The 26,062-nt window shown below is 47.7% G+C and overlaps 1 protein-coding gene across 1 annotated transcript in view; it reads right to left on the bottom strand.

Moving 5' to 3' along the window:
• The window catches only part of PATJ (PATJ crumbs cell polarity complex component), a 408,655-nt gene that overhangs the window by 41,068 nt on the left and 341,525 nt on the right, over positions 1-26,062 (bottom strand).

Raw genomic sequence — 26,062 nt, 5'->3', positions numbered from 1 at the left:
TGAAAAAAGTGTTTCACACTAATGAATTAAAAAATAATTTTTATCTTTTTTAATTAATAACCTTAAACTTTTTTTTTTTTTGCAGTTTTTGGCCGGCACTGGGTTTAAACCCGCCACCTCTGGTATATGGGGCCGGCGCCCTACTCCTTTGAGCCACAGGCGCTGCGCACTGCCCATAACCTTAAACTTTTTTATCATCATAAAAATAACATGGCTGAATCGAAAGCAATATCACCAAGGGATGCCAAGCACATGTGGGGGGCTGCCTCCCACTCAGATGCAGTCCCATTCTTCAGAGACAATTACCGCTGACACTTTCCTAAGGATCTACCTAGATAATTACATTTATACACCCAAATACTTAGGTATTTTCCAATTCTAGCAGCTGTAGCTTTAAAAGAAAATTTATATATTTCCGTGAGACTCTTCTAAATAGTCTATAACTACTGAATTACTTTATTTTATTTATTTATTTATGATTTTTACTTTTTTGAGACCCAAGTCTTACTCTGTTGCTCTGGGTAGAATGTTATGGTGTCATCATAGCTCTCAGAAATCTCAAAGTCATGGGCTCAAGAGACCTTCCTGCTTCAGCCTCCTGAGTAACTGGGACTACAGGCACCCACCACCACGCCCAGCTTGTTTCTCTATTTTTTGTAGAGATGGGGTCTCGCTCTTGCTCAGGCTGATCTCGAACTACTGAGCTCAAGTAATCCTCCTGCCTGGGCCTCCCAGAGTGCTAGGATTACAGGCGTGGGCCACCGCACCCTGTCTTCTAAAAATATTAAATTGAGTTTGTTCATGCTATTTTTCCCCTCTTCCCCCCAGGCTGCTGAGAAAGTACTCAAGCTTCAAAATTCCATGCTTCAGGGATTACCGAGGAGATGAAAACTGAAGCAACCAGAAGTTACTGGCTCTTTCTGTTTTTAATAAAACTGAAGGGCAGAAAAGATTATGTGGAATGGATTATTCGAGTTGTCTTGGAAGACTGCCAGGGGAGGGATAAAGCTTTTGAGTGGAGATCAGAAACAAAGTTTGATGGGCCCCACAGTGAAGATTTGAGTCCTGCAGTGCCCAGGGGCCTCCCGTTCCCTGCACCCAGCCCATACCCATAGGTTTTAAGACCCTACTGGCCACGGTCAAGGGTGGACACCTCCAGGGAAGACTGCAAGCAAGATGGATCCCAGCCCTGAGAGAAGCACTAAGCTCTGGGGTCCATAAGCAGCACGACTTCTGGACTTGAAGAATGTAGGCTTGGGCAAAGAAAGACAGGCAGATGATTACCAAAGTGGATCAATGTCTGGGTGCTGCGTTCAGAACCTTGACTGTTAACGAGTCCTGAAAACGGCTACAGTTGAATTTCATCCTAGTCCAGAAGTATGGAACCTCAGCATTACGTTCATATAAAGTAAGAAAATAAATATTTGTTGTAAAAATATAACAAAATGTAAAGAAAATCTAAACCAAACCTACTTTTTTCTCATTTTTTCTTAAGAAATGGGGTCTTGCTATGTTGCCCTGGCTGGCCTCAAACTCCTGGGCTCAAGCAATCCTCGCAACTTAGCCCAGGAGCGAGGACTACTTTGTGCTTTGCAGCGCCAGGCTTACTTTCTTGAAAAAAAGAAAGAAAAAAGGATCCTCTACACATTCTGGAGTAGAGAAACAACAAAGAAAGTAAGAAGTCTATTTTTATATAGAGAGGTGTCTGACTTTTTTCTTTTCTGCCACACATTGGAAGAATAAGAGTTGTCTTGGGCCACTAGTAAATACACAAACACTAAGGAAAGCAGGTTAGAAAAAAAAAAAAAAGATCCGTTCACACTTTTCGAGATATCCAACACCACAGATAAGCAAAAAAGTCCTCCCAAAATTAGCATGCAGCCACGTAGCCCACAGACTGCGGGTTGGAAACCCCTGGAACTAGAACCCATCTGGATTCCAAATACCTTCACAATACTAAATAACTAAACACAGTGTTTTCATTTTATCTCTGCACAGTTCTGAAAACATTCTTTATTACAGACACGAGAGAGGAAGCTCCCAAGAGCCAGGACAGTGGAATCCAGACTACGGTGCTGCACCAGCAGGTTTCAGATTGCTCTTTAACTCTGTCTTATTCCCACACCTGGGGAACATTTACACGGCCAGGGGTTTGTTTCTCTGAGCTGTTTTAGGGGAATGATCTGGAGGAAACATGCTGGGTTGGTGGCTGGCCGAGGTCCCAACTACACTACCAAGATCGCAGCAGGGGGTGTATTAAGAAAGACACACGCAGACTTGAGTTTGTTCCCAAACACCCTACTTCACTGGAGGGGGAGAATCACACATCAAACACAGACTATGCACCGTTTTTACAGAGCCTGAATTTCAGTGCAAACTTCTTTAATTTGGGAACATGACAAAAGTCAAATGGAAAATTTCTGTTCACTCATATTCAAAAGGAAGAAAAACTCTCATGGAGTTTTTAAGTCCATAAACATGGTCTAAATCCTTTTTTTTTTTTTTTGTAGAGACAGAGTTTCACTTTATTGCCCTCGGTAGTAGAGTGCCGTGGCGTCACACAGCTCACAGCAACCTCTAACTCCTGGGCTTACGCAATTCTCTTGCCTCAGCCTCCCGAGTAGCTGGGACTACAGGCACTCACCACAACACCCGGCTATTTTTTTGTTGCAGTTTGGCCGGGGCTGGGCTTGAACCCGCCACCCTTGGTATATGGGGCCGGCGCCCTACTCACTGAGCCACAGGCGCTGCCCCATGGTCTAAATCCTTAATGCTCAATTAACTATCATACATAAAGGAAAAATATTAATATGTTAGTAGTCTGTAATGCCAACGATTGCTTTTGGTCCATAATTCTTTTTATATCAAAAATTCCATTTGTAGCTTTCCTTTTGCTTGACTATAGCTGTATTTTCTCTAAAAGTTATGAGTGAAAATACAAGAAAACATGAGACACTGTGACCTGATAATAGAAAAGTGCCAGGCGGGGTGCAGTGGCTCATGTCCACAATCCCAGGGGGGCGCAGTGGCTCACACCCACAATCCCAGGGGGGCGCAGTGGCTCACACCCACGATAACAGGGGGGCGCAGTGGCTCACACCCACGATACCAGGTGGGGCGCAGTGGCTCACACCCACGATACCAGGGGGGCGCAGTGGCTCACACCCACAATCCCAGTGGGGTGCAGTGGCTCACACCCACAATCCCAGGTGGGGTGCAGTATCTAACACCCACAATCCCAGGTGGGGCGCAGTGGCTCACACCCACAATACCAGGTGAGGCGCAGTGGCTCACACCCACAATCCCAGGTGGGGTGCAGTATCTAACACCCACAATCCCAGGTGGGGCGCAGTGGCTCACACCCACAATCCCAGGTGGGGTGCAGTGGCTCAGACCCACAATACCAGGTGAGGCGCAGTGGCTCACACCCACAATCCCAGGTGGGGTGCAGTATCTAACACCCACAATCCCAGGTGGGGTGCAGTATCTAACACCCACAATACCAGGTGAGGCGCAGTGGCTCACACGCACAATCCCAGGTGGGGCGCAGTGGCTCACACCCACAATACCAGGTGAGGCGCAGTGGCTCACACCCACAATCCCAGGTGGGGTGCAGTATCTAACACCCACAATACCAGGTGAGGCGCAGTGGCTCACACCCACAATCCCAGGTGGGGCGCAGTGGCTCAGACCCACAATACCAGGTGAGGCGCAGTGGCTCACACCCACAATCCCAGGTGGGGTGCAGTATCTAACACCCACAATCCCAGGTGGGGCGCAGTGGCTCACACCCACAATCCCAGGTGGGGTGCAGTATCTAACACCCACAATCCCAGGTGGGGCGCAGTGGCTCACACCCACAATACCAGGTGAGGCGCAGTGGCTCACACCCACAATCCCAGGTGGGGTGCAGTATCTAACACCCACAATCCCAGGTGGGGCGCAGTGGCTCACACCCACAATACCAGGTGGGGTGCAGTGGCTCACACCCACAATACCAGGTGGGGTACAGTGGCTCACACCCACAATCCCAGGTGGGGTGCAGTATCTAACACCCACAATCCCAGGTGGGGCGCAGTGGCTCACACCCACAATCCCAGGTGGGGTGCAGTGGCTCACACCCACAATACCAGGTGGGGTGCAGTGGCTCACACCCACAATCCCAGTGGGGTGCAGTGGCTCACACCCACAATTCCAGTAATTTTTACAAACTTGTATACTTTACAGAGTAGGAAAGAACAGTCAAAAAGATACTGGGCTGAGGTATTTTGGCATCTATTTTGTGAGTAGATGAAATAACGGGTCATTAGTAAAAGACTGAGCTCTGCTATTTTCAGTACAGAACACGGAGGTGAACAGGCAGACATGTCTCTTCTTCCCACTGGGTATCCTCCTACTAATGCCTTCGCACAAGTCAAGCGCAACTGCAGCTCTGAACACCTTCCCATCTCTCCACGTACAGGTGACATTCCTTCATCCCAGAAAGCCTCCGTGACTCCAGTCCACCAACACCATCGATTTCTAAAGCCCGGCTATTCCAGAAGCAGCCTATTAATCAAGTGCCTGCTGGGGCAGGGGTGGGGTGAGGGTGGCTGGCTTTCTTGCGAGAGGCTGTAAAGGCAAATGATTTTGAGCTGGGCGGCTGGAGACAGAAACAGACCTCCTCTGTCTAAATCCCAACCCTGCTACTGCTGGCTGAGGCAAGACTGTTCACTTCTCCAGGCCTCAGCTTTTGGATGGTTTTAACAATATCATCCACCAATAAGGCTTTCTGTACATTGCCAGCACACAGTCAGGGAGCGATAGGTGACATTTTTCATAACATGTCTGTTCTCATGTATTTAATATCTAAATGCTGCAGATGGCACACACTTACAGTCTGTGGTGTTTAGTCCTCGTAACTACCAAGCAAGGTCAGTGTTATTCACCCCGTTCACAGTGGAGAAAATGGAAGCTCATCAGGGCGCAGATTTGACCTGGTCTTTGCAATTTCTAATTAGGAGAGGAAGTTCCACCCCGGCACTGTGTCTCACCAAAGCCTGCGCTCCTGCCATGACAGCAAGCGTCTCATCTGGTTTGAATATTTTATTTTGCACTTATACAAAAGCTAACTTGGGAGTTTTCCATATGGCATCAATTCTGTTGAAATACTGTCACCTCCACTCCTCAGCAGAAACCCCAAGGGAAAGAGTTGATCATTTTATAGAGAACAGAGAGGCAACTTGTGTAAGTGGAGATTGGAGGCTTGGACTTAATGATGGGAGGTGATGATCAGTGGACCTCACCAGCTGGTGGATCTGAAGTATGTAAGCGAGGGGTGCAGGCCCTCCCCGTCCCAGTGCTCTCTCCCTTAATTCCATTGTTACCCTCAGGTTTTTCCTCCCTTACCTTTTCAGACCTGACTCTGTGCACCTCTGTTATTCATTAAGTGATTTTTTCTTTTCTTTCTTTCTTCTTCTTCTTTTTTTTTTTTTTTTTGTTGCAGTTTGGCCGGGCTGGGGCTGGGTTCGTACCCGCCACCCTCGGTATATGGGGCCAGCGCCCTACTCACTGAACCACAGGTGCCGCCCAAGTGATTTTTTTTCCCCACAGGAAAGAATATCAAACATTATAATCGTAGATGCAAGTGATGAATTGATGTTCAAAATAAAAAGTTGTTCAAGGCGGCGCCTGCGGCTCAGTTGGTAGAGCGCTGGCCCCATATACCGAGGGGGGCGGGTTTAATCCTGGCCTCAGCCGAACTGCAATAAAAAAATAGCCGGGCATTGTGGCGGGTGCCTGTAGTCCCAAATACTCGGGAGGCTAAGGCAAGAGAATCGCCTAAACCCAGGAGTTGGAGGTTGCCGTGAGCTGTGACGCCACAATGCTCTATAGAGGGCGACACAGTGAGACTGCCTCTACCAAAAAAAAAAAAAAAAAAAAGTTGTTCAGCCCAAGAAAAAAAGACCAATGTCTATTAATTAATGGTATAGACCTGAGGATCATTTATAGATGATCAAGACTGACATGGAGTCAAAACTAATGGGTCAAAAACTAATTTCCTTCTGGTCATTGTGTGATTTTCGCTGGGACAACCGACATTGAAGTAAGATGGCCTGTTCCCTTACTGTTTGTAACAAGACAATTTCCCTGCGGACACTTTATTTTATTTTATTTTTTTTTTGACACAGAGTCTCACTTTGTTGCCCTCGGTAGAGTGCCGTTGCATCACAGCTCACAGAAATCCCGGTGATTCTCTTGCCTCAGCCTCCTGAGAAGCTGGAATTATAGGTGCACACCGCAACGCCCAGCTATTATTTTGTGTTTGTTGCAGTTTGGCCAAGGCCGGGTTTGAACCTGCCACTCTCGGTATATGAGGCCTGCGCCCTACTCACTGAGCCACAGGCGCTGCTCCCCTGTGGGCATTTTAATTTTTTATTTTTGGAGTCAGGGTCTTGCTCTGTCAAGCAGGCTGGAGTGTAGTGGCACAATCATCACAACTCAGAACTCCTGGCTCAAAGGACCACAGCTTTTTCTATGCCACCACACCTGGCTGATTTTTCAACTTTTTTTTGCAGAGACAGGGTTTCACTGTTTAGCTAGAACTCCTGGCCTCACATGATCCCTCTGCTTCAGCCTCCCAAAGTGCTGGGATTATAGGCATGAACCACTGTGTCCAGCTAGACACTTTAAATTACTCACGTGACTTGCTAACTCTAGAATCAGAGAAAAATTTTGTCAGCGAGTGGAAAATCTTTCAAAGGGTGTTTTTTTCCTTCCTCAGAAGGGTTAGGCAAGATTTCAGCAAAGTGGGCAGAGGCTTCTGCTTGAACGCTCCCTCACCAGTTTGTGTCTGAAATCTTTAACTGAGGCAAAACCACTTTATTCCACAGAGATTGTATTTTCAAAAATTGACAATCAGAAAGGAATAGCTGGCTAGAAAATTCATTATATTGTTCAAGGGGCTTCTGTCATGTCTCTGCTCCTGAAAATATTTAGGTACTAAACTCAAAATGCAGCCTCCTGTAATCCTGGCATGCTGGGAGGCTGTGGTGAGAGGATCCCCTGAGCTCGGGAGTAGAGACCAGCCTGAGCCAGAGCAAGACTCTGTCTTTACTAAAAATAGAAAAACTAGCCAGGTGTATTGGTGGGCACCTGTGATGATGCCAGTGACAGGGTGAGGCTCTATCTGGGGGTGGGGGGAGACGACCTCAAAATGTCACACACTGAAAAGTTTCTCTCTGGCACCAGTCCTATAACCACCTAATTTTCCTATCCAGAAATAAACAGGATTAAGTTCTTTGTGTATTTTTTTTTTTTTTTTTTTTGGTTTTTTGGCCGGGGCTGGGTTTGAACCCACCACCTCCGGCATATGGGACCGGCGCCCTACTCCTTGAGCCACAGGCGCCGCCCTTCTTTGTGTATTTTTATAGAAAATTTTCATACGTCTATTTTGGAAGTATAAAGGTCTCCGAGTGTTTAAAGATTATGCCCGCTCTGTCCTCTTCACCTGCTACCTCCTTTGTTTCATAAAATTCGACTGGAGCCAGCCGAGTGTCACCTCTTCTATGAAATCTTCTCTAACGCTCTTCCCTGGCAAAGTTGACTGTGCCTTCTTGTGGGTCCCACTCTGCTGTTCAGTACAGGTGAACTTAGCACAGGACCACCATCACACGTTCAAGGATCCGTGTCCTGTACCATCTCCCTGCCGAGCCCAGAGTCGGTACTTCATCAATGCTCATTAGAAGAATATCAAGAAGTTGGTTGGAGTTAGAAAATGGGATCAAAATGATTCAAAAAGGGGAGACTGGGCAGGTTAACATGTCATAATGTTACCCAAGCTCAACTAAGTGCTAGCGTTTGAATGTCCCCTCTAAAACTCAACTAAGTGCTAGGGTTTGAATGTCCCCTCTAAAACTCAACTAAGTGCTAGGGTTTGAATGTCCCCTCTAAAACCCATGTTGACATTTAATTGCCATTGTGATGGTGCTAAGAGATGGGACCTTTAACAGCTAGGCCTGGTGGTGTACAGCTGTAGTCCTAGTTACTCGGGAGGCTGAGGCAGGAGGATCTGAGCCCAGGAGTTGAGAGGGCACGGCCGTGCGTCCCGGGAAACTATAGTGAGACTCTCATCTCAAAAGGCTATAAAAAAAAAAAAAAAAGGGCAGGACCTTTAAAAGGTGATTAGGTTGTGGGGGCTCTGCCCCCAGGAGTGGATTACTGCCATCGTCTGGGGGGTATGCTGAAGGCGGAGGTAGGGGTGGGGGGTGAGCTGCCTGCCTCCCATGCCTGTGGGCTTTCTGCTTGAACTGGGCCTCACCAGACACCGGCTCCATGCTCTTGGACTTGCCAGCCTCCAGAATTGCGAGACAAATACATTTTTTTCTTTATAAATTACCCAGTTTCAGGTATTCTATTATAGCAGCAGAAAATAAACTAAGACATCAAGCTTCTGAGGATAATTTATTAGTAGCACATAACCAAAATGGATGTTAAATCCACCTGAATTTGGAAATTTACTTTAGTTCAGAGAACAATTTAAAAGAACCAAGTATAAGGGACTGAATTATCACAGAATCCTGTAAAAATCCCAAGTTCCTCCAAGGGGATTTAAACTCTGAATTGTTGGAAAAGAATTTCACGACATGCGATAGCGTATCATCCGCAGACAAGGCCAAGGCCATCAGGCACTTGGCCTATTAGTCACCATTTTCTTTACTGTTCAAGCTGCCAACGCATAAAGTGACTCAACAGAAGGCAATTTCACTGTCACAACAGACCCGTAACACTTATGGAAGCCATGTGTTAGAAAAATTAACTGAATTTTTCCTGTGGGCTTCAGGATACCAATAAGTATCTTTTACGGGTGAACTACTTTAGTAAAGTGAAAATGTATATTTCAAGATATTCAGTATATTGTTTTAATAAGCATTGTAGGGCAGATTTTTGACAAATAATTATATGCAGATAAATTATAAAGAACTATATACATATGCCTTCATTATACCGCTTGCAGGCATGTTTTACTTAATTTGATCGGTCTGGCATTAAACCCTATCTTTGCCATAGTCGTAGAACTCCCTATCCGCACTCCCCTCAAAAAAATCCTAAGGACATTTTATTTATTTATTTATTTATTTTTTTAGGGACAGAGTTTCACTCGGTCACCCTTGTTAGCTCACGGCAACCTCCAGCTCTTGGGCTTAGGCAATTCTCTGGCCTCAGCCTCCCAGGTAGCTGGGACTACAGGTGCCCGCTACCATGCCCGGCTATTTTTTTGATTGCAGTTTGGCTGGGGCAGGTTTGAACCCACCACCCTTGGTATATGGGGCCGGCGCCTTACCGACTGATCCATAGGCACCACCCATAAGGGACATTTTAACTATAGAAAAGTTCCACGTTTAATTTCACATGTAGGTAGAAGACATATTTACCAGTGACCCAAAGAGGGCACTCTACCCCTGCTTTAAGGGAAAACTCCCTTCCAATAAGAAAAACAAGAGGACCAAAAAAAAAATATATATATATATATATATATATATTAAAGATACTATATGCAATAAAATTGGATTTTTTTTCCTTTGAAAGAAACTGTGGCCTTGTGAAGGAATGTTACTTTTAAACCCCATTTAATAGCATTTTCTGTGGCCCTTCCTGTTCGGAAATCATAACGACAACTGTCTCCTACACAGCAGATGATCTTCTCAGCAGGAAAGCTAACCCACCAAGGGGTGGTAAGACTGCTGGGGGTGGCAAATTCTCAATCCAGTGCAGTGTAGACCAAAACTACATCCACATCCACACTGAAAAACACATGGGCACGGATGTCTACTGGAGTTAAAGTTGAAAAAAAGTCAGGTTCAAACTGTTACAGTAAATCTCATTTAAGCAAAGCCGATAGATTTGTATTTATTAACATAAACAAAAGTATGAATGTCTTAGAACATGATTCTTTTCCATCCAAAATCTTCTGTGACCAAAATTTTTTTTTTTCTTTTTGAGACAGTCTCACTTTGCTACCCTCGGTAGAGTGTCGTGGCGTCACAGCTCATGGCAACCTCAAACTGGGTTCAAGAGATTCTCTTACCTCAGTCTCTCAAATAGGAGGGACTACAGGCTCCTGCCACAAAGCTCGGCTAGTCTCGAACTCCTGAGCTCAGGGGATCCACCTGCCTTGGGCCGCTCACAGTGCTGGGATTACAGATGTGAGCCACCTCGCCCAGCCAAGACTTAGTAGGCAACAATTATTTACTTGTTTGTAGTTCTGTGGGTTGGCAACTTGGGAAGGGCTCAGCTGAGCAGCTCTTCTGCTCCACGTTGCATCGCTTAGGTTCTCATGTGAGTTTGCTGTCAGGTTGGCTGGCTGTGTCCTGGACAGCCTTCCGTTCACGCCAGGGTTTTTTTCCCCTCCACATGATGTCTCTCCCTCCACAAGGCCAGCCCAGGGTGGTTCACAGGGTAGCAGTGTTTTGCAGTGTTTCAGGAAGGCCAGAACTAATGCTAAAAGGCCCCTTGAGGCGGCCAAAGCTTAGAAGTCACACAACGCTCCTTTATTTATTTATTTTTTTTGTAGAGATAGAGTCTCACTTTATGGCCCTTGGTAGAGTGCCGTGGCGTCACATAGCTCACAGCAACGTCTAACTCCTGGGCTTACGCGATTCTCTTGCCTCAGCCTCCCGAGCAGCTGGGACTACAGGTGCCTGCCACAACGCCCGGCTATTTTTTTGTTGCAGTTTGGCCGGGGCTGGGCTTGAACCCGCCACCCTCGGCATATGGGGCCGGCGCCCCACTCACTGAGCCACAGGTGCTGCCACACAATGCTCCTTTAACCACCATCAGTTAAAGCAAGTCAAATAAGACCGTTTGGATCCAGCAAACTCAGAAATAGCTACATAAAATTTATGGTTAACTTTAATCCACCACTGAGGAATTTTCCAGCTTGTACACATGGGAGGCAGCAAGGTGTGGTGGGCAAATACTGGCTATGGCAAGTAAACTGTGTTTGGTTTTAGTTCTGTTACTTAACCACGGGTTTATGACACTTCCGCTAAGTGATTTAAGCTCTTGGAGCTAGTGTTCCTAGAACTAATAAATCCTGCCTTTCAGATCCTGAGGATGAGACTCTAAGTAAAGTGCTGGCCAAAGAGTAGGGTATCGAATAATTGCTAACGAGGGCTCCTAATATATAGATGTGTAAGCCTTCAAGGGCATGGGCCTAGTACATTAAGGGGAGAGAACATTTACATTACAATGGCTAAAATCCACTGCTGTAAGGATAAACAGCACCATTCTTTGCTCATTTTCTCATTTCTAATTTTCCTGTTATTGCACCGAAAGCACACACCTGAGGCTTCTTTTCAGGAAAGATAAAGCCACAAGGTTGGGGCTGCTGGGACCAAGCCTGAGGGCTACCTGAGTGCAGACAATCTCTAAACCCCACCACAGGAGTCCTGCTCCCAAGCATGTTGATTTTCCTGTTTTAGGGAAGTAACATCTTCGTTGATCTTGGAATCCATTTTTGTGAATTCGCCTACTTGCTAAAATTTATTTGTAACACCTGCATCAGTAGCATAATTACAGTTATGAAGTAGCAATGAAAATAATTTTAAGGTTGGGGCTCACCACAACATGAGGAACTGTATTAAAGGGTCGCGGCATTAGGAAGGGTGAGAACCTCTGCTCTAAAAGATAATTACTTTATAAGAAATGCGGTTTTGTCAACCTGATGTCGTTCCACGGCTGACCTCACAGGCTGGACAGGTGACTGTTTCCTCTCAGAAAGTCCGAGAGACGATGGTTGTACAAGAGACATCAGCAAGGGTCAAAGGAACTCATCTACCAGATTTTAAATCACAAAGATATGTTTAACCTGAGAAATCGCAGTTTTCAAATTATGGATATTCTTCTGCCTCAAGGAGGTGCTACAAAAACTTGATATTCTATTCTGCTCACTAACAAATTATAGTCTACTGCACGGATTTTCCAAGAATCTAAGAACATAATCAGACTTCGATTAATTTCTACAAAACCCTGTTATACAAAGAAACAAAGAGACTATACATTCTAATATGCACCTACAAACTCCTCAAGGAGGAAGAAAATGGATAATAATGTTCAATTATTTTGAAATACTGAAATGTTCCCAGGTAATAAACTATATGAAACATAAATGAACATTATAGCAGCAATAGATAATTGGGGCTTTTTCTGACATAAAAGGATTGCTTACTTTAAAAATATGCGGTGGTTTGAATCGCTTCAGTTACACCAGAATAAGGCTAATCTGTGTGTGTGTGTTAATGACTAAGCAAGCAACCCTAAAACTCAAACTCAGGAATTGCAAACTCTTGCGTGCTATTTACAGTAACTAAGAAATGAAATAAAAATCACAACAATAAAATGGCTACCATTACGAGGTTGTGAATATACGAAAATGTTTTGCATTTTGAGACTTTAAAAAAAGCTTTTTCTTCTTAAGCTTAAAAATGAAACTGTTTCATATTTGTTTAAAATGGAGTTCCCTCGCCAAGTCTGATTTAAGAAAACGTTGATACTTATCAATATAAATAAAACTTTTCATACTGAAATATAGATTTATTTTAAGGAAATGGCATAATATTTGCATTATATTTTATACGTCCCTATAGCTCCATTTGGTTCTTATTTGTTTAAACTTTACTCAGCTCGCACAGTATTTTTACTTATAGTCATATTCTTTAAGACCAGAAATGTCCAAATCTGGAAGTTCAGAGGTATATTCGTTAACATTCTTTCAGTGTGATTCATAGACTTTTTGCAAACTCTGCTTTGATTTTAAAGGTAGTAAGATGTTTTGTGTAAAAATATATGACTTAAGCAGTAACGATGAAAAGAGTTGGCTTTGGGGGGATCACAAACCAAAGCCAGCCACACTCCTCGTGAAATACACTATACAAAGTTCATGTGTAGGGGAACAGCAGAATAAAACACTTCATCAAATGTAAAATAGCTTTCTCTTCTGCTTACTTTAAAAATATCCAGTGGTTTAAATTGCTTCAGGCCTACACTTAAATTGTCAAAAGTATTAAGTGGATGACAGCACGCAACATGATAGGGGTTAAACGAAGCCCCTTCGGAACCTGGTATGTGGTTACAGCTTAAGGAGTAAGATTCAACTTCTCAGGGATGAACTTTAACGCACGGTACCCAAACGAGAGGCTACTTCTTCCTTGATGCTTCCCACCCTACGGCACTTCTGAATGAAACTGGCTTTTCCTTTTTCACAGCTCACAGCAACCTCAAACTTCTGGGTTCAAGCAATTCACTGGCCTCAACCTCCTGAGTAGCTGGAACTACAAGCCCCTCCCATCACGACCAGCTAATCTGAATTAAATTGGTATTAAATCAGATGATGAAAAAGTGCAGACTTGAAACTTGGAGAGAAATGACAAAATTCTAACTCTGATACCCCCCAGGCCTTTTTATTATTAAGAGCATCTCAATTTTGCCTCCAGGCCCAGGAGCACAATACGAGTATAGGAATCAAGGGCTTTATATGGATAAACTTTCCTTTCCAAAAGTGATAATAATCACTAGCTTCTAAAAAACAAAACCAACACTTAGGCCTTCTTCCTCAGTTTAAAAAAAAGTAGGGGCGGCGCCTGTGGCTCAGTGGGTAGGGCGCCGGCCCCATATACTGAGGGTGGCAGGTTCGAACCCAGCCCCGGCCAAATTGCAACAAAAACATAGTCGGGAGCTGTGGTGGGCGCCTGTAGTCCCCGCTACTCACGAGGCTGAGGCAAGAGAATCGCCTAAGCCCAAGAGCTGGAGGTTGCTGTGAGCTGTGATGCCACAGCACTCTACCAAGGGTGACAAAGTGAGATTGTCTCTAAATAAATAAATAAAAATAGGACTTTGAAGTTCTAAGAAATTTGTGATAGAAATTCACTAAGAGAAAGAGAAAACGTGAGAAAGAGAGCTAATTTTCTTATATTATCATCATCTTGAAAACGAAATTATAAATGTAAATAACAACACTGCCCTCAGAGAGTGTGTGCTTAGATTTTGTCAAAATCTCTTAGAATACAGCATTCTACTGTGGTCAGCCAATCTTTAGAAAGTACTTTGTTAAAAAAAAAAAAAAAAGAAAGAAAGTACTTTGTTATAAAAATGTGAAATCTGTTTTTCTTTTTACTATTTTTCTTTGAGACTGAGTCTCACTATGTCACCCTTGGTAGAGTGCTGGGTGTCATATCTCACAGGAAACTCAAACTCTTGGGCTCCAAAGTTCCTCCTGCCTCAGACTCCAAGTACTTGGGACTACAGACACCTGCCACAATGCCCGTTTAATATTTCAATTTTTAGTAGAGATGGGGTATTGCTCTTGCTCAGGCTGGTCTTGAAGTCCTAAGCTCAAACAACCCACCCTCCTCTGCCTCCCAGAGCGCTGGGACTACAGGTGTGAGCCACCTCACCCATCTGTGAAATCCGTTTTTTGCTGAGCCCCCTGGGTCACTCTCCTCCTTCATGGTCAAGGTTGATCTTGCATTGCCATCACTGTCTTCTCTGATCTTCCCTTTTCACTCTGCTCAGTCCTTTCTCAAATGATCTGACTTCATTTTTATCTTTTTCTTTCCTAGGTTATGATTTGACATGTATCAATATTGCTCTTATCAACCACATATGCACACCTAGAAATAAGCAGGATCCTCCAGCTACCGTCCACACTGACCGCAAGTGCTCCAGACAGACACGAGAGCATGGGGACAGCAGCGGGTGGGAACCAGACTCAGCCGAGGGAGTGAGGGAGGTGCATTGGGGCTGAAGGGACTTGTACTTCTAAGCATGCAAAGTACTACAGGGGGTTTTAAAGAACCAAAGTAAGATGGAGCCCTGGGTCCGGAGGGGAGATGGATAATTCCCTTTCACAGAAGACACAGTGGTAGCGTTAGAAAAAACAGGCCAAATGAGGGGCTTTGGAAATACGTTGTCTGTTTAAACGTCAACTGGACCAGCTGCCACTATTATGGCCTTGGAGAAGTTACCTAATTCATCCAAGCCTCCATTTCCTCATCTGTAAGTAAGGGTAACATCATCACCACTCCCAGAAGGTTATTGTGAGAATTAAATGAGATGATATATTTTTTAAAAATTACATGTTAAAAACAGCTTGCCAATAACATTTTAGTTTGATGCTGAAAAAGAAATATCCAGTTGTCTAGGAGCAAAGTCACAGAAGAACGTCAAGAATCTCTAATGCAGGCTCGGTGCCTGTAGCTCAGTGGCTAGGGCACCAGCCACATACACCAGAGCTGGTGGGTTTGAATCCAACCCGGGCCTGCCGAACAACAATGACAACTACAACCAAAAAATAGCTGGGTGTTGTGGCGGGTGCCTGTAGTCCCAGCTACTTGGGAGGCTGAGGCAAGAGAATTGCTTAAGCCGAGTTGGAGGTTGCTGTGAGCTGTGACGCCACAGCACTCTGAGGGCAATAGCTTGAGGCTCTGTCTCAAAAACAAAAAAATCTCTAACGTGAGTGTTCATTAATACCGGGCAATGACTGAGCTCAGCATGGACAGAAGGTAGGCAAGATTCTCTGCACTCATCACATCAACTACAACACGCACCGGTTGAAGAGGTAGATTTTTGTTATCACCACCGTTGTACAAATGATGAAGCAAATTTAAACTGAAAGGTTAAGTCACTTGTCTAGGGTCCCACAATTAAATATCTGAGATTCTAAAGCCAAAGAATCATTACTGGGCTATGCTGCCTTTTAGGTTAGAAAGAACTTAACTGTCTGAAATCTGGGAGCCTCTGCTAATGGTACCCAGAGGGGGAAAATGCACAGAGAGAAGGTTCTGGAGACCCTCATTCTTTCTCCATCTCATTTTTTTTTTTTTAGACAGTCTCACTTAATCACCCTCGGTAGAGTGCGGTGGTATCACAGATCACAGCAACCTCCAACTCCTGGGCTTAGGTGATTCTCTTTCCTCAGCCTCCCGAGTAGCTGGGACTACAGGCGCCCGCCAGAACGCCCGACTATATTTTTGTTGCAGTTTGGCCGGGGCTGGGTTCGAACCCGCCAGCTTGGGTATATGAGGCTGGTGCCCTACCCACTGAGCCACCCTCCATCTCATTTTTGTTCAACCCCCAAACAGTTCAAGTCTGCCAATACTCCAAAATAAGAGATTTCTTGTTTTTCGTTTTCTTCTCTATAATTCCCAAGGCTGATAACAAAATAACCCCAAAGAATGGGTCTGGAGAGCTGTATTCCACATCTTCTGAGGGCACTGGTGAAACTCCTAATCGGCAAGCAGACGTTTCTGAGAGGGGACGTGGGGGAACTCAGGGAGAAACAGTTTAAGGAATATGATGCGGCATCAGAAGAGGAAGGAGCCCTCGGTCTATCATCTGGAAAATCTGTTAACATCCTCTGCCCCTCAGGATTTCATGCAAATTAACCCCGGACAGGGAGGTGAAGGGGGAGCTCGCACATGAGCGTGCTGAGATTACAGGAGAGAGGCTGAGAGGACAGACTGACGGAATGAAAGAAAAGATCTGAATTCAGAGGCTACCTCAGTTATCCAGCATGCCTTATCTGGCTTCCTACCTTACAGAGACGTGCAACAAATAGCTTCTGTTAATTCAGTCTAGAAAGTGCTGCCTTCTACTCCTTTCTGGAGGGAGTCCCTATTTTAATAGACCCCATTATGGGTCTTCATTGGTTGATCCCCCATATTAGACCATAAACATTAAAATCAGTAGATTGAACTTGAACAAGTGTGTGAGGTCTTTGAGGACAGGGTTATCTTCCTCAGTTTTGTATCCTCAGCTCTAAGCAAAGAGCAGCCTTTGAGCAAACATGGGCAAACTATGGCAGCTGAGCCTCTTTCACCAAAGGCAGACTGGGAGCAACACGGCAAGGTTAAAGCAGCAGAAGCAGAAGTCTGTCCCTGAGGACTGGGTCCACGTGTGCTCGCAAACCTTCCCCGGAGGCTCACCCTAGGACTGGGTCCACGTGTGCTTGTAAACCTTCCCCGGAGGCTCACCCTAAGACTGGGTCCACGTGTGCTCACAAACCTTCCCCGGAGGCTCACCCTAAGACTGGGTCCACGTGTGCTCACAAACCTTCCCCGGAGGCTCGCCCTAGGACTGGGTCCACGTGTGCTTGTAAACCTTCCCAGAAGGCTCACCCTAGGACTGGGTCCACGTGTGCTCGCAAACCTTCCCAGAAGGCTCACCCTAAGACTGGGTCCACGTGTGCTTGTAAACCTTCCCCGGAGGCTCACCCTAGGACTGGGTCCACGTGTGCTTGAAAACCTTCCCAGAAGGCTCACCCTAGGACTGGGTCCGCATGTGCTTGTAAACCTTCCCCGGAGGCTCCCCCTAGGACTGGGTCCACGTGTGCTTGTAAACCTTCCCCGGAGGCTCACCCTAAGACTGGGTCCACGTGTGCTCACAAACCTTCCCCGGAGGCTCACCCTAAGACTGGGTCCACGTGTGCTCACAAACCTTCCCCGGAGGCTCGCCCTAGGACTGGGTCCACGTGTGCTTGTAAACCTTCCCAGAAGGCTCACCCTAGGACTGGGTCCACGTGTGCTCGCAAACCTTCCCAGAAGGCTCACCCTAAGACTGGGTCCACGTGTGCTTGTAAACCTTCCCCGGAGGCTCACCCTAGGACTGGGTCCACGTGTGCTTGAAAACCTTCCCAGAAGGCTCACCCTAGGACTGGGTCCGCATGTGCTTGTAAACCTTCCCCGGAGGCTCCCCCTAGGACTGGGTCCACGTGTGCTTGTAAACCTTCCCCGGAGGCTCACCCTAAGACTGGGTCCACGTGTGCTTGTAAACCTTCCCCGGAGGCTCACCCTAGGACTGGGTCCACGTGTGCTCGCAAACCTTCCCAGAAGGCTCACCCTAAGACTGGGTCCACGTGTGCTTGTAAACCTTCCCCGGAGGCTCACCCTAGGACTGGGTCCACGTGTGCTTGTAAACCTTCCCCGGAGGCTCACCCTAGGACTGGGTCCACGTGTGCTTGAAAACCTTCCCAGAAGGCTCACCCTAGGACTGGGTCCGCATGTGCTTGTAAACCTTCCCCGGAGGCTCCCCCTAGGACTGGGTCCACGTGTGCTTGTAAACCTTCCCCGGAGGCTCACCCTAAGACTGGGTCCACGTGTGCTTGTAAACCTTCCCCGGAGGCTCACCCTAGGACTGGGTCCACGTGTGCTCGCAAACCTTCCCAGAAGGCTCACCCTAAGACTGGGTCCACGTGTGCTTGTAAACCTTCCCCGGAGGCTCACCCTAGGACTGGGTCCACGTGTGCTTGTAAACCTTCCCCGGAGGCTCACCCTAGGACTGGGTCCACGTGTGCTTGAAAACCTTCCCAGAAGGCTCACCCTAGGACTGGGTCCGCATGTGCTTGTAAACCTTCCCCAGAGGCTCACCCTAGGACTGGGTCCACGTGTGCTTGTAAACCTTCCCCGGAGGCTCGCCCTAGGACTGGGTCCACGTGTGCTTGAAAACCTTCCCAGAAGGCTCGCCCTAGGACTGGGTCCGCATGTGCTTGCAAACCTTCCCCGGAGGCTCGCCCTAGGACTGGGTCCACGTGTGCTTGTAAACCTTCCCCGGAGGCTCGCCCTAGGACTGGGTCCACGTGTGCTTGTAAACCTTCCCCGGAGGCTCACCCTAGGACTGGGTCCACGTGTGCTTGAAAACCTTCCCAGAAGGCTCGCCCTAGGACTGGGTCCGCATGTGCTTGCAAACCTTCCCCGGAGGCTCGCCCTAGGACTGGGTCCACGTGTGCTTGAAAACCTTCCCAGAAGGCTCGCCCTAGGACTGGGTCCGCATGTGCTTGCAAACCTTCCCCGGAGGCTCGCCCTAGGACTGGGTCCACGTGTGCTTGAAAACCTTCCCAGAAGGCTCGCCCTAGGACTGGGTCCGCATGTGCTTGCAAACCTTCCCCGGAGGCTCGCCCTAGGACTGGGTCCATGTGTGCTTGAAAACCTTCCCAGAAGGCTCACCCTAGGACTGGGTCCACGTGTGCTTGTAAACCTTCCCCGGAGGCTCACCCTAAGACTGGGTCCACGTGTGCTTGTAAACCTTCCCCGGAGGCTCACCCTAGGACTGGGTCCACGTGTGCTCGCAAACCTTCCCAGAAGGCTCACCCTAGGACTGGGTCCACGTGTGCTTGTAAACCTTCCCCGGAGGCTCGCCCTAGGACTGGGTCCACGTGTGCTTGTAAACCTTCCCAGAAGGCTCGCCCTAGGACTGGGTCCGCATGTGCTTGCAAACCTTCCCCGGAGGCTCGCCCTAGGACTGGGTCCACGTGTGCTTGTAAACCTTCCCCGGAGGCTCGCCCTAGGACTGGGTCCACGTGTGCTTGTAAACCTTCCCCGGAGGCTCACCCTAGGACTGGGTCCACGTGTGCTTGAAAACCTTCCCAGAAGGCTCGCCCTAGGACTGGGTCCGCATGTGCTTGCAAACCTTCCCCGGAGGCTCGCCCTAGGACTGGGTCCACGTGTGCTTGAAAACCTTCCCAGAATGCTCGCCCTAGGACTGGGTCCGCATGTGCTTGCAAACCTTCCCCGGAGGCTCGCCCTAGGACTGGGTCCACGTGTGCTTGAAAACCTTCCCAGAAGGCTCGCCCTAGGACTGGGTCCGCATGTGCTTGCAAACCTTCCCCGGAGGCTCGCCCTAGGACTGGGTCCATGTGTGCTTGAAAACCTTCCCAGAAGGCTCGCCCTAGGACTGGGTCCACATGTGCTTGTAAACCTGCCCCGGAGGCTCGCCCTAGGACTGGGTCCACGTGTGCTTGTAAACCTTCCCCGGAGGCTCACCCTAGGACTGGGTCCACGTGTGCTCACAAACCTTCCCAGAAGGCTCGCCCTAAGACTGGGTCCACGTGTGCTTGTAAACCTTCCCTGGAGGCTCGCCCTAGGACTGGGTCCACGTGTGCTTGTAAACCTTCCCCGGAGGCCCACCCTAGGACTGGGTCCACGTGTGCTTGTAAACCTTCTCAGGAGCCTTGCCCTCGCCATTATTGTGGCTCTTTTTTTTTGCAGTTTTTGGCCAGGGCTGGGTCTGAACCCGCCACCTCCGGCATATGGGGCCGGCGCCCTACTCCCCTGAGCCACAGGCACGGCCCGTATCGTGGCATTTTTAAAGGTCGGTTTAAATGACCAGCTGCAAATATAATAGGGTGCTAAGTTAGATCTTCCTCTGTGATCTCAGAAACCATCTGTCTTGGCTGGAGAGAAACTATTTATAGCAGAGACAACTGATGTGGTGTTGAGACCAGGTCCCAGAGACTTAATTCCTCTGAAGACAGCAAAAATATCTGTTGGACACACAACAAAGAAGACACGAAAATCCTAATTGGGAGAGTTGGAACCGAGGCCTCACAGGGGTCACTAGAACTCAGAACATTCTCTGTTCCAGTGCCAGAGCTAAGTCAGGCTGCGCACCTGACCGACTGCAGAGTCTCCCCATTTCCCTTCACATATTTCATCTCTGCTTTCTGCTTTCCTGCTGGCTGGAGGAAATCAAAACTTGTTGGATAATGTGACCTAGAATTCCCATTAGGTTGTGAGTTCCATGCCCAAATTTGGAGGGGGAAAAATAAGGAGGAAAAGTGAACAATAGCTTTATCTGTCAGAGTCCTTTCCAATCCCCTGCTGTTCAGCCTCACTAAAACCCCAGACCGGCCTCCAGATTTCTCGGGAGTCTGACCTACGGGTACCTGAGGTTAGGATGTAAAAGCTGTGTCCCATCTTTCATTTTTAAGTGGTGCTTATCCTTCCAAGGACAGTGGGATTTACAGTCTCAAAAGGCAGAACTATATATTACGAACCTCAAGATGCTCTTACAGAGTTTTTTCTTTCTCGGCTGCCTCGCTGTGGTGGGAGCAGCAGATTAGCGTCATGTTTAGGAGGAAGAGAGGGCTCAGCGGGAACCCCCAGAGCGGCACAGAGCGGGGTTCAGCGGGAACCCCTAGAGCGGCACAGATGAGGGTTTAGTGGGAGCCCCCACAGCGGCACAGATGAGGGTTCAGTGGGAACCCCTAGAGCAGCACAGATGAGGGTTCAGCGGGAACCCCCAGAGCGGCACAGATGAGGGTTCAGCGGGAGCCCCCAGAGCGGCACAGATGAGGGTTCAGCGGGAGCCCCCAGAGCGGCACAGATGAGGGTTCAGCGGGAGCCCCCAGAGCGGCACAGAGCAGGGTTCAGTGGGAGCCCCCAGAGCGGCACAGATGAGGGTTCAGTGGGAGCCCCCAGAGCGGCACAGATGAGGGGTCAGTGGGAGCCCCCAGAGCGGCACAGATGAGGGTTCAGTGGAAGCCCCCAGAGCAGCACAGAGCAGGGTTCAGTGGGAACCCCCAGAGAGGCACAGATGAGGGTTCAGTGGGAGCCCCCAGAGAGGCACAGATGAGGGTTCAGTGGGAGCCCCCAGAGCGGCACAGATGAGGGTTCAGTGGGAGCCCCCAGAGCGGCACAGATGAGGGTTCAGCGGGAACCCCCAGAGCGGCACAGATGGATGCCGGTGAAGGGCCCAGGGTTCAGGGGCACCTCGCTCAGGAACTCTACCCGCCCAAGCAAAGCAAAGTCATATTAACGGCAACAAAAGCAAAACTACAGCTCGTTTGGCTGGGCCAGACATGCTGACCACGTGCATCTGACTCCCTCCTGGACCCCTGGCTCTGCCTTGTTGCAAACAGTGTTGAGAGACCCACATCGACAATAGTAAGTCAGAGAGCCATTTTTTCTTTATGAATGAATCTCCTTACAGTGTAGTTTCCCAGGTTCATTTCAAATATAGCTTTATTTATACAAACTCAATTTATTTTCTGTTCAGAAATACCTCTTAGGGAAAATGAACAGGCCCTTGGAAGGGGAACATTACCCCAGTGTTCAGGGTTGATCAGTACCCCAATGAACACTACCCCAATGGCTTTGATCTGACAATGTTATTTAATTTAATTAATTATTTATTATTTACTTTTTTGGTAGAGACAGAGTCTCAGTTTATTGGCCTCGGTAGAGTGCCATGGCGTCACACAGCTCACAGCAACCTCCAGCTCTTGGACTTAGGCGATTCTCTTGCCTCAGCCTTCCGATTAGCTGGGTCCACAGGTGCCTGCCACAATGCAGTTCTGCTGGGGCCGGGTTTGAACCTGCCACCCTCGGCATATGGGGCTGGTGCCCTACTCACTTAGCCACAGGTGCCACCCTATTTAGGTATGTTTTTGAAGAGAGGGTCTTGCTCTGTTACCTAGGCTGCAGCACAGTGGTGCTGATGGAATTCACGGCAACCCCAACTCCTGGGCTCAAGCTATCCTCCTGCCTCAGCCCCCTGTGGAACTACCACATTGGCCACTTAAAAATTTATTTATTTATTCATTTATTTTTGAGACAGAGTCTCAGTAGGTCACCTTCAGTAGAGTGCTGTGGTGTCACAGCTCACGGCAACCTCAAACTCTTGGGCTTAAGTGATTCTCTTGCCTCAGCCTCCCAAGTAGCTGCGACTACAGGAGCCTGCCACAATGCCTGGCAATTTTTTTGTTGTAGTTGTCCTTGTTGTTTAACAGGCCTGGGCAGGGTCTGAACCCACCAACCTTGGTGTATGTGGCCAGCGCCCTAACCACTGAGGTACAGGTGCCGAGCCTAAAATTAGTTTTTGCAGACAGGATCTTGCTGTGTTCCCCAGGCTGTTCTCAAACTTCAAGTGATCCTCCTGCCTCAGCCTCCCAAACTTCTGGGATTACAGGCATGAGCCACTGTACCGGGCCAACATTTTCCTATGTATATAAAATTTTCTACTGTTTATAAAGATCTCTGATCCTCACCACAACGCAGTGAGTCAGGATTATCGAGCTCATGTTACGTGTGTAGAAACCGAGGCTGGGAGAAGGCACATGCCGTGTGTAAGGCTCACTCTGCTGGGCGCGAGGCTAAGCTCATCCAAAACTCCGCAAGGTATAACCATCCCTGAGAATAGATCAGGAAATGGACTCTGAGAGGTTGAGAAATCTGCTCCACACTGTAATGTAGAGAGGGAATCTGGCTGAGAGCTAAGAATGAGGAGCAGCCAAGCACCAGCTCTGAGGACAGATCACGGAGGCAGAAAAGCCAGGGAAGACTTCATGGGGAGAGGCATCTGGAAGGAGGCATCGAAGCTTGATGAGAGGAAAAACAGGAGGGAGGAAGAGAGCAATGTGAGGCTTAGGAAAGGGGGCAAAGCCTGAGAGGCGGGTGGCTGGGGAGCAGCGGCTGGTCCCATTGGAGACACGTAACACCCTACATACAAGAGCAGCTGGCAAGATGGCTGGCAGCCTGGCCAAAGTGTTTCTTTAAACTGCTGAAAGGTGGATGACATGTAACTGGAAGGCGTTATTAAAAATACAGGTTGGGTGCAGTGGCTCACGCCTATAATCCCAGCACTTTAGGAAGCAGAGGTGGGATGACTGTTTGAGCCTAGAAGTCAAGGTCAAGCTTGAGCAATAGCAAGACCTCATCTATGCAAAAAAATAGAGAAAATTAGGGTGGTACCTGTGGCTCAAAGGAGTAGGGCACTGGCCCTATAAGCTGGAGGTGGCAGGTTCAAACCCAGCCCTGACCAAAACTGCAAAAAAAAAAAAAGTCAGGTGTGGTGGCAGGCACCTGAAGTTCCAGCTACTTCGCAGGCTGAGGCAGGAGGATCATTTGAGCCCATTAGTTGGAGGCTGCAGTGAGATATGATGACACCACTGCAGTCTAGCCTAGAAGACAGACTGAGGCCTTTTCTCAAAAAAAAGAACAAAAAAATCCAGTTAAAAAATACAGCCTAGATCATGGGCCGGAGCCTGTGGCTCAGTGAGTAGGGTGACAGCCCTATATACCAAGGGTGGCAGGTTCAAACCCCACCCTAGCCAAACTGGAACAAAAAATAGCTGGGCATTGTGGCGGGTGCCTGTGGGCCCAGCTACTCGGGAGGCTGAGGCAAGAGAATCCCTTAAGCCCAGGAGTTGGAGGTTGCTGTGAACTGTGACGCTACGGCACTCTACCGAGGGCGACAAAATGAGGCTCTGCCTCTTAAAAAAAAAAAAAAAATTATATACATATCGCCTAGGTTAAATTACTTGAAGGGAAATCTTTTTTTTTTTTTTTTTTGTGGTTTTTGGCCCGGGCTGGGTTTGAACCCACCACCTCTGACATACGGGGCCAGCGCCCTACTCCTTTGAGCCACAGGTGCCGCCCTGAAGGTAAATCTTTAAGAACCTACTTCTCCCTCAATGACAAAAGCAGAACAGATAATATTCCAAGCCAGACAACGGGGAACATAAAAAAGGCCCTGGCCTTAAGGAGGCAAAGACCCATGAAAGGGACTGGGAGCTAAAGCTGGCTGCTGAGCCTGGTCAACTTCAGGCGTCCCCGTTCTATCCAAGCTTATAAAAACCATCAATGTGTGCAGGAAGCCACACACAGTAGCTTCTGTCTGCACGGGCAAAGAAGAATTCAGGAATAATGTTATCCTGAACTCCAGAGGAAAGTTTAAAGGATACTTTAATCAAGCCGAAGGAGACACAGACCTTTAGCACACGGGCACATTCAGGATCAGGTGAGGGTGCACTGGTGGGTTGCACTGATGTTAATTAATTGACATCATTAATGTAGATTCTAGTATGAATCTAGAGCAGTGCTCTAGTCTGGGCTGGATGGCAGGAGGGAAAAGGCCCAGGACCCCAGCAAACCAGCTTGTAGAGGCATTACGACCCAGGCTTCTGTAGCATACTCTGTTCCTGAGTTTCCTAGGGCTTTAGAGGATGAATATTTACTGCAGAAAAGTAGGACAGGATCTCCCCATCCCGCAGTAGTACGAACATGAGAACACTAAATCTTACCAAAAATGGAAAAAAAATACTTTTATGTACTGTATTATACCTGTTTTACTTCCAAATTTGGCATATATAGTTTATTCCTTTCTCAACAAAAAGGGCAAAAGAAATACAAATATTCATTTAAAAACATTAAAAAGGGTAATTTTTTTTGTGAAGAGGCCTTGGTGTTTTAGGGGAGAGTAGTGGAGGGCAGGCAGGGCTAGGATAAAAGGTTTGGAGGGAGATTTATTTTTCCCTCTGTTTCCTTTTTTTTGTGTGTGTGTGTGGTTTTTGGCCGGGGCTGGTTTTGAACCTGCCACCTCCGGCATATGGGACCGGCGCCCTACTCACTGAGCCACAAGCGCCGCCCTCCCTCTGTTTCCTTTTGTGTCAATTTTTTTTTTGGAGACAGAGTCTCACTATGTCACTCTGGGTAGAGTGCCGTGACGTCACAGCTCACAGCAATCCCAGACTCTTGGGCTCAAGTGATTCTCCTGCCTCAGCCTCCCAAGTAGCTGGGCCTACAGGTCCCTGCCACAACGCCTGGCTATTTTTTGTTGCAGTTTGGCTGGGGCCAGGGTTGGACCCACCACCCTCCGTATATGGGGCCAGTGCCTTGCCTACTGAGCCACAGGTGCCGCCCATGTGAACTCATTTTTTTTTTTTGGAGACACAGTCTGACTATGTCACCCTGGGTAGACTGTGTGGCATCACAGTTCACAGCAACCCCCAACTTCTGGGCTTCAGCGATTCTCTTGCCTCAGCCTCCCAAGTAGCTGGGACTACAGGCACCCGCCACAATGTCCTGCTATTTTTTGGTTGCAGTTGTCATTGCTGTTTGGCAGGCCTGGGCTGGGTAATTGATGTATACTTCTAATCTAGCATTCCATTAAATAATAATGATAAAGATGGGAATAATAACAATAGTTTCTACTTACAGAACAGTGACTAAGTGCCAGGCACCATCTTAAGTCCAGTTATAATACTTTTTTTTGAGACACAGTTTTACTCTGTCACCCTTGGTAGAGTGCTCACAGTAGCCTCAAACTCCTGAGCTTAAGCAATTCTTTTGCCTCAGCCTCCCAACTAGCTGAGACTAGCCACAATGCCCAGCTATTTTTAGAGATGAGGTCTTGCTCTGGCTCAGGCTGGTCTCAAACCTGTGAGCTCAGGCAATCCACCTGCCTCAGCCTCCCAAGTGCTAGGATTACAGGCCTCGAGCCACTGTGCCTGGCTCTGCTTTAATACTTCTAA

This window comes from Nycticebus coucang, chromosome 22 (assembly GCF_027406575.1).
Source record: "Nycticebus coucang isolate mNycCou1 chromosome 22, mNycCou1.pri, whole genome shotgun sequence".
NCBI classification, from domain to species: Eukaryota; Metazoa; Chordata; class Mammalia; order Primates; family Lorisidae; genus Nycticebus; species Nycticebus coucang.
Note: the sequence above shows the minus strand (reverse complement) of the source record. Positions and strands in the feature narration are given on the sequence as shown.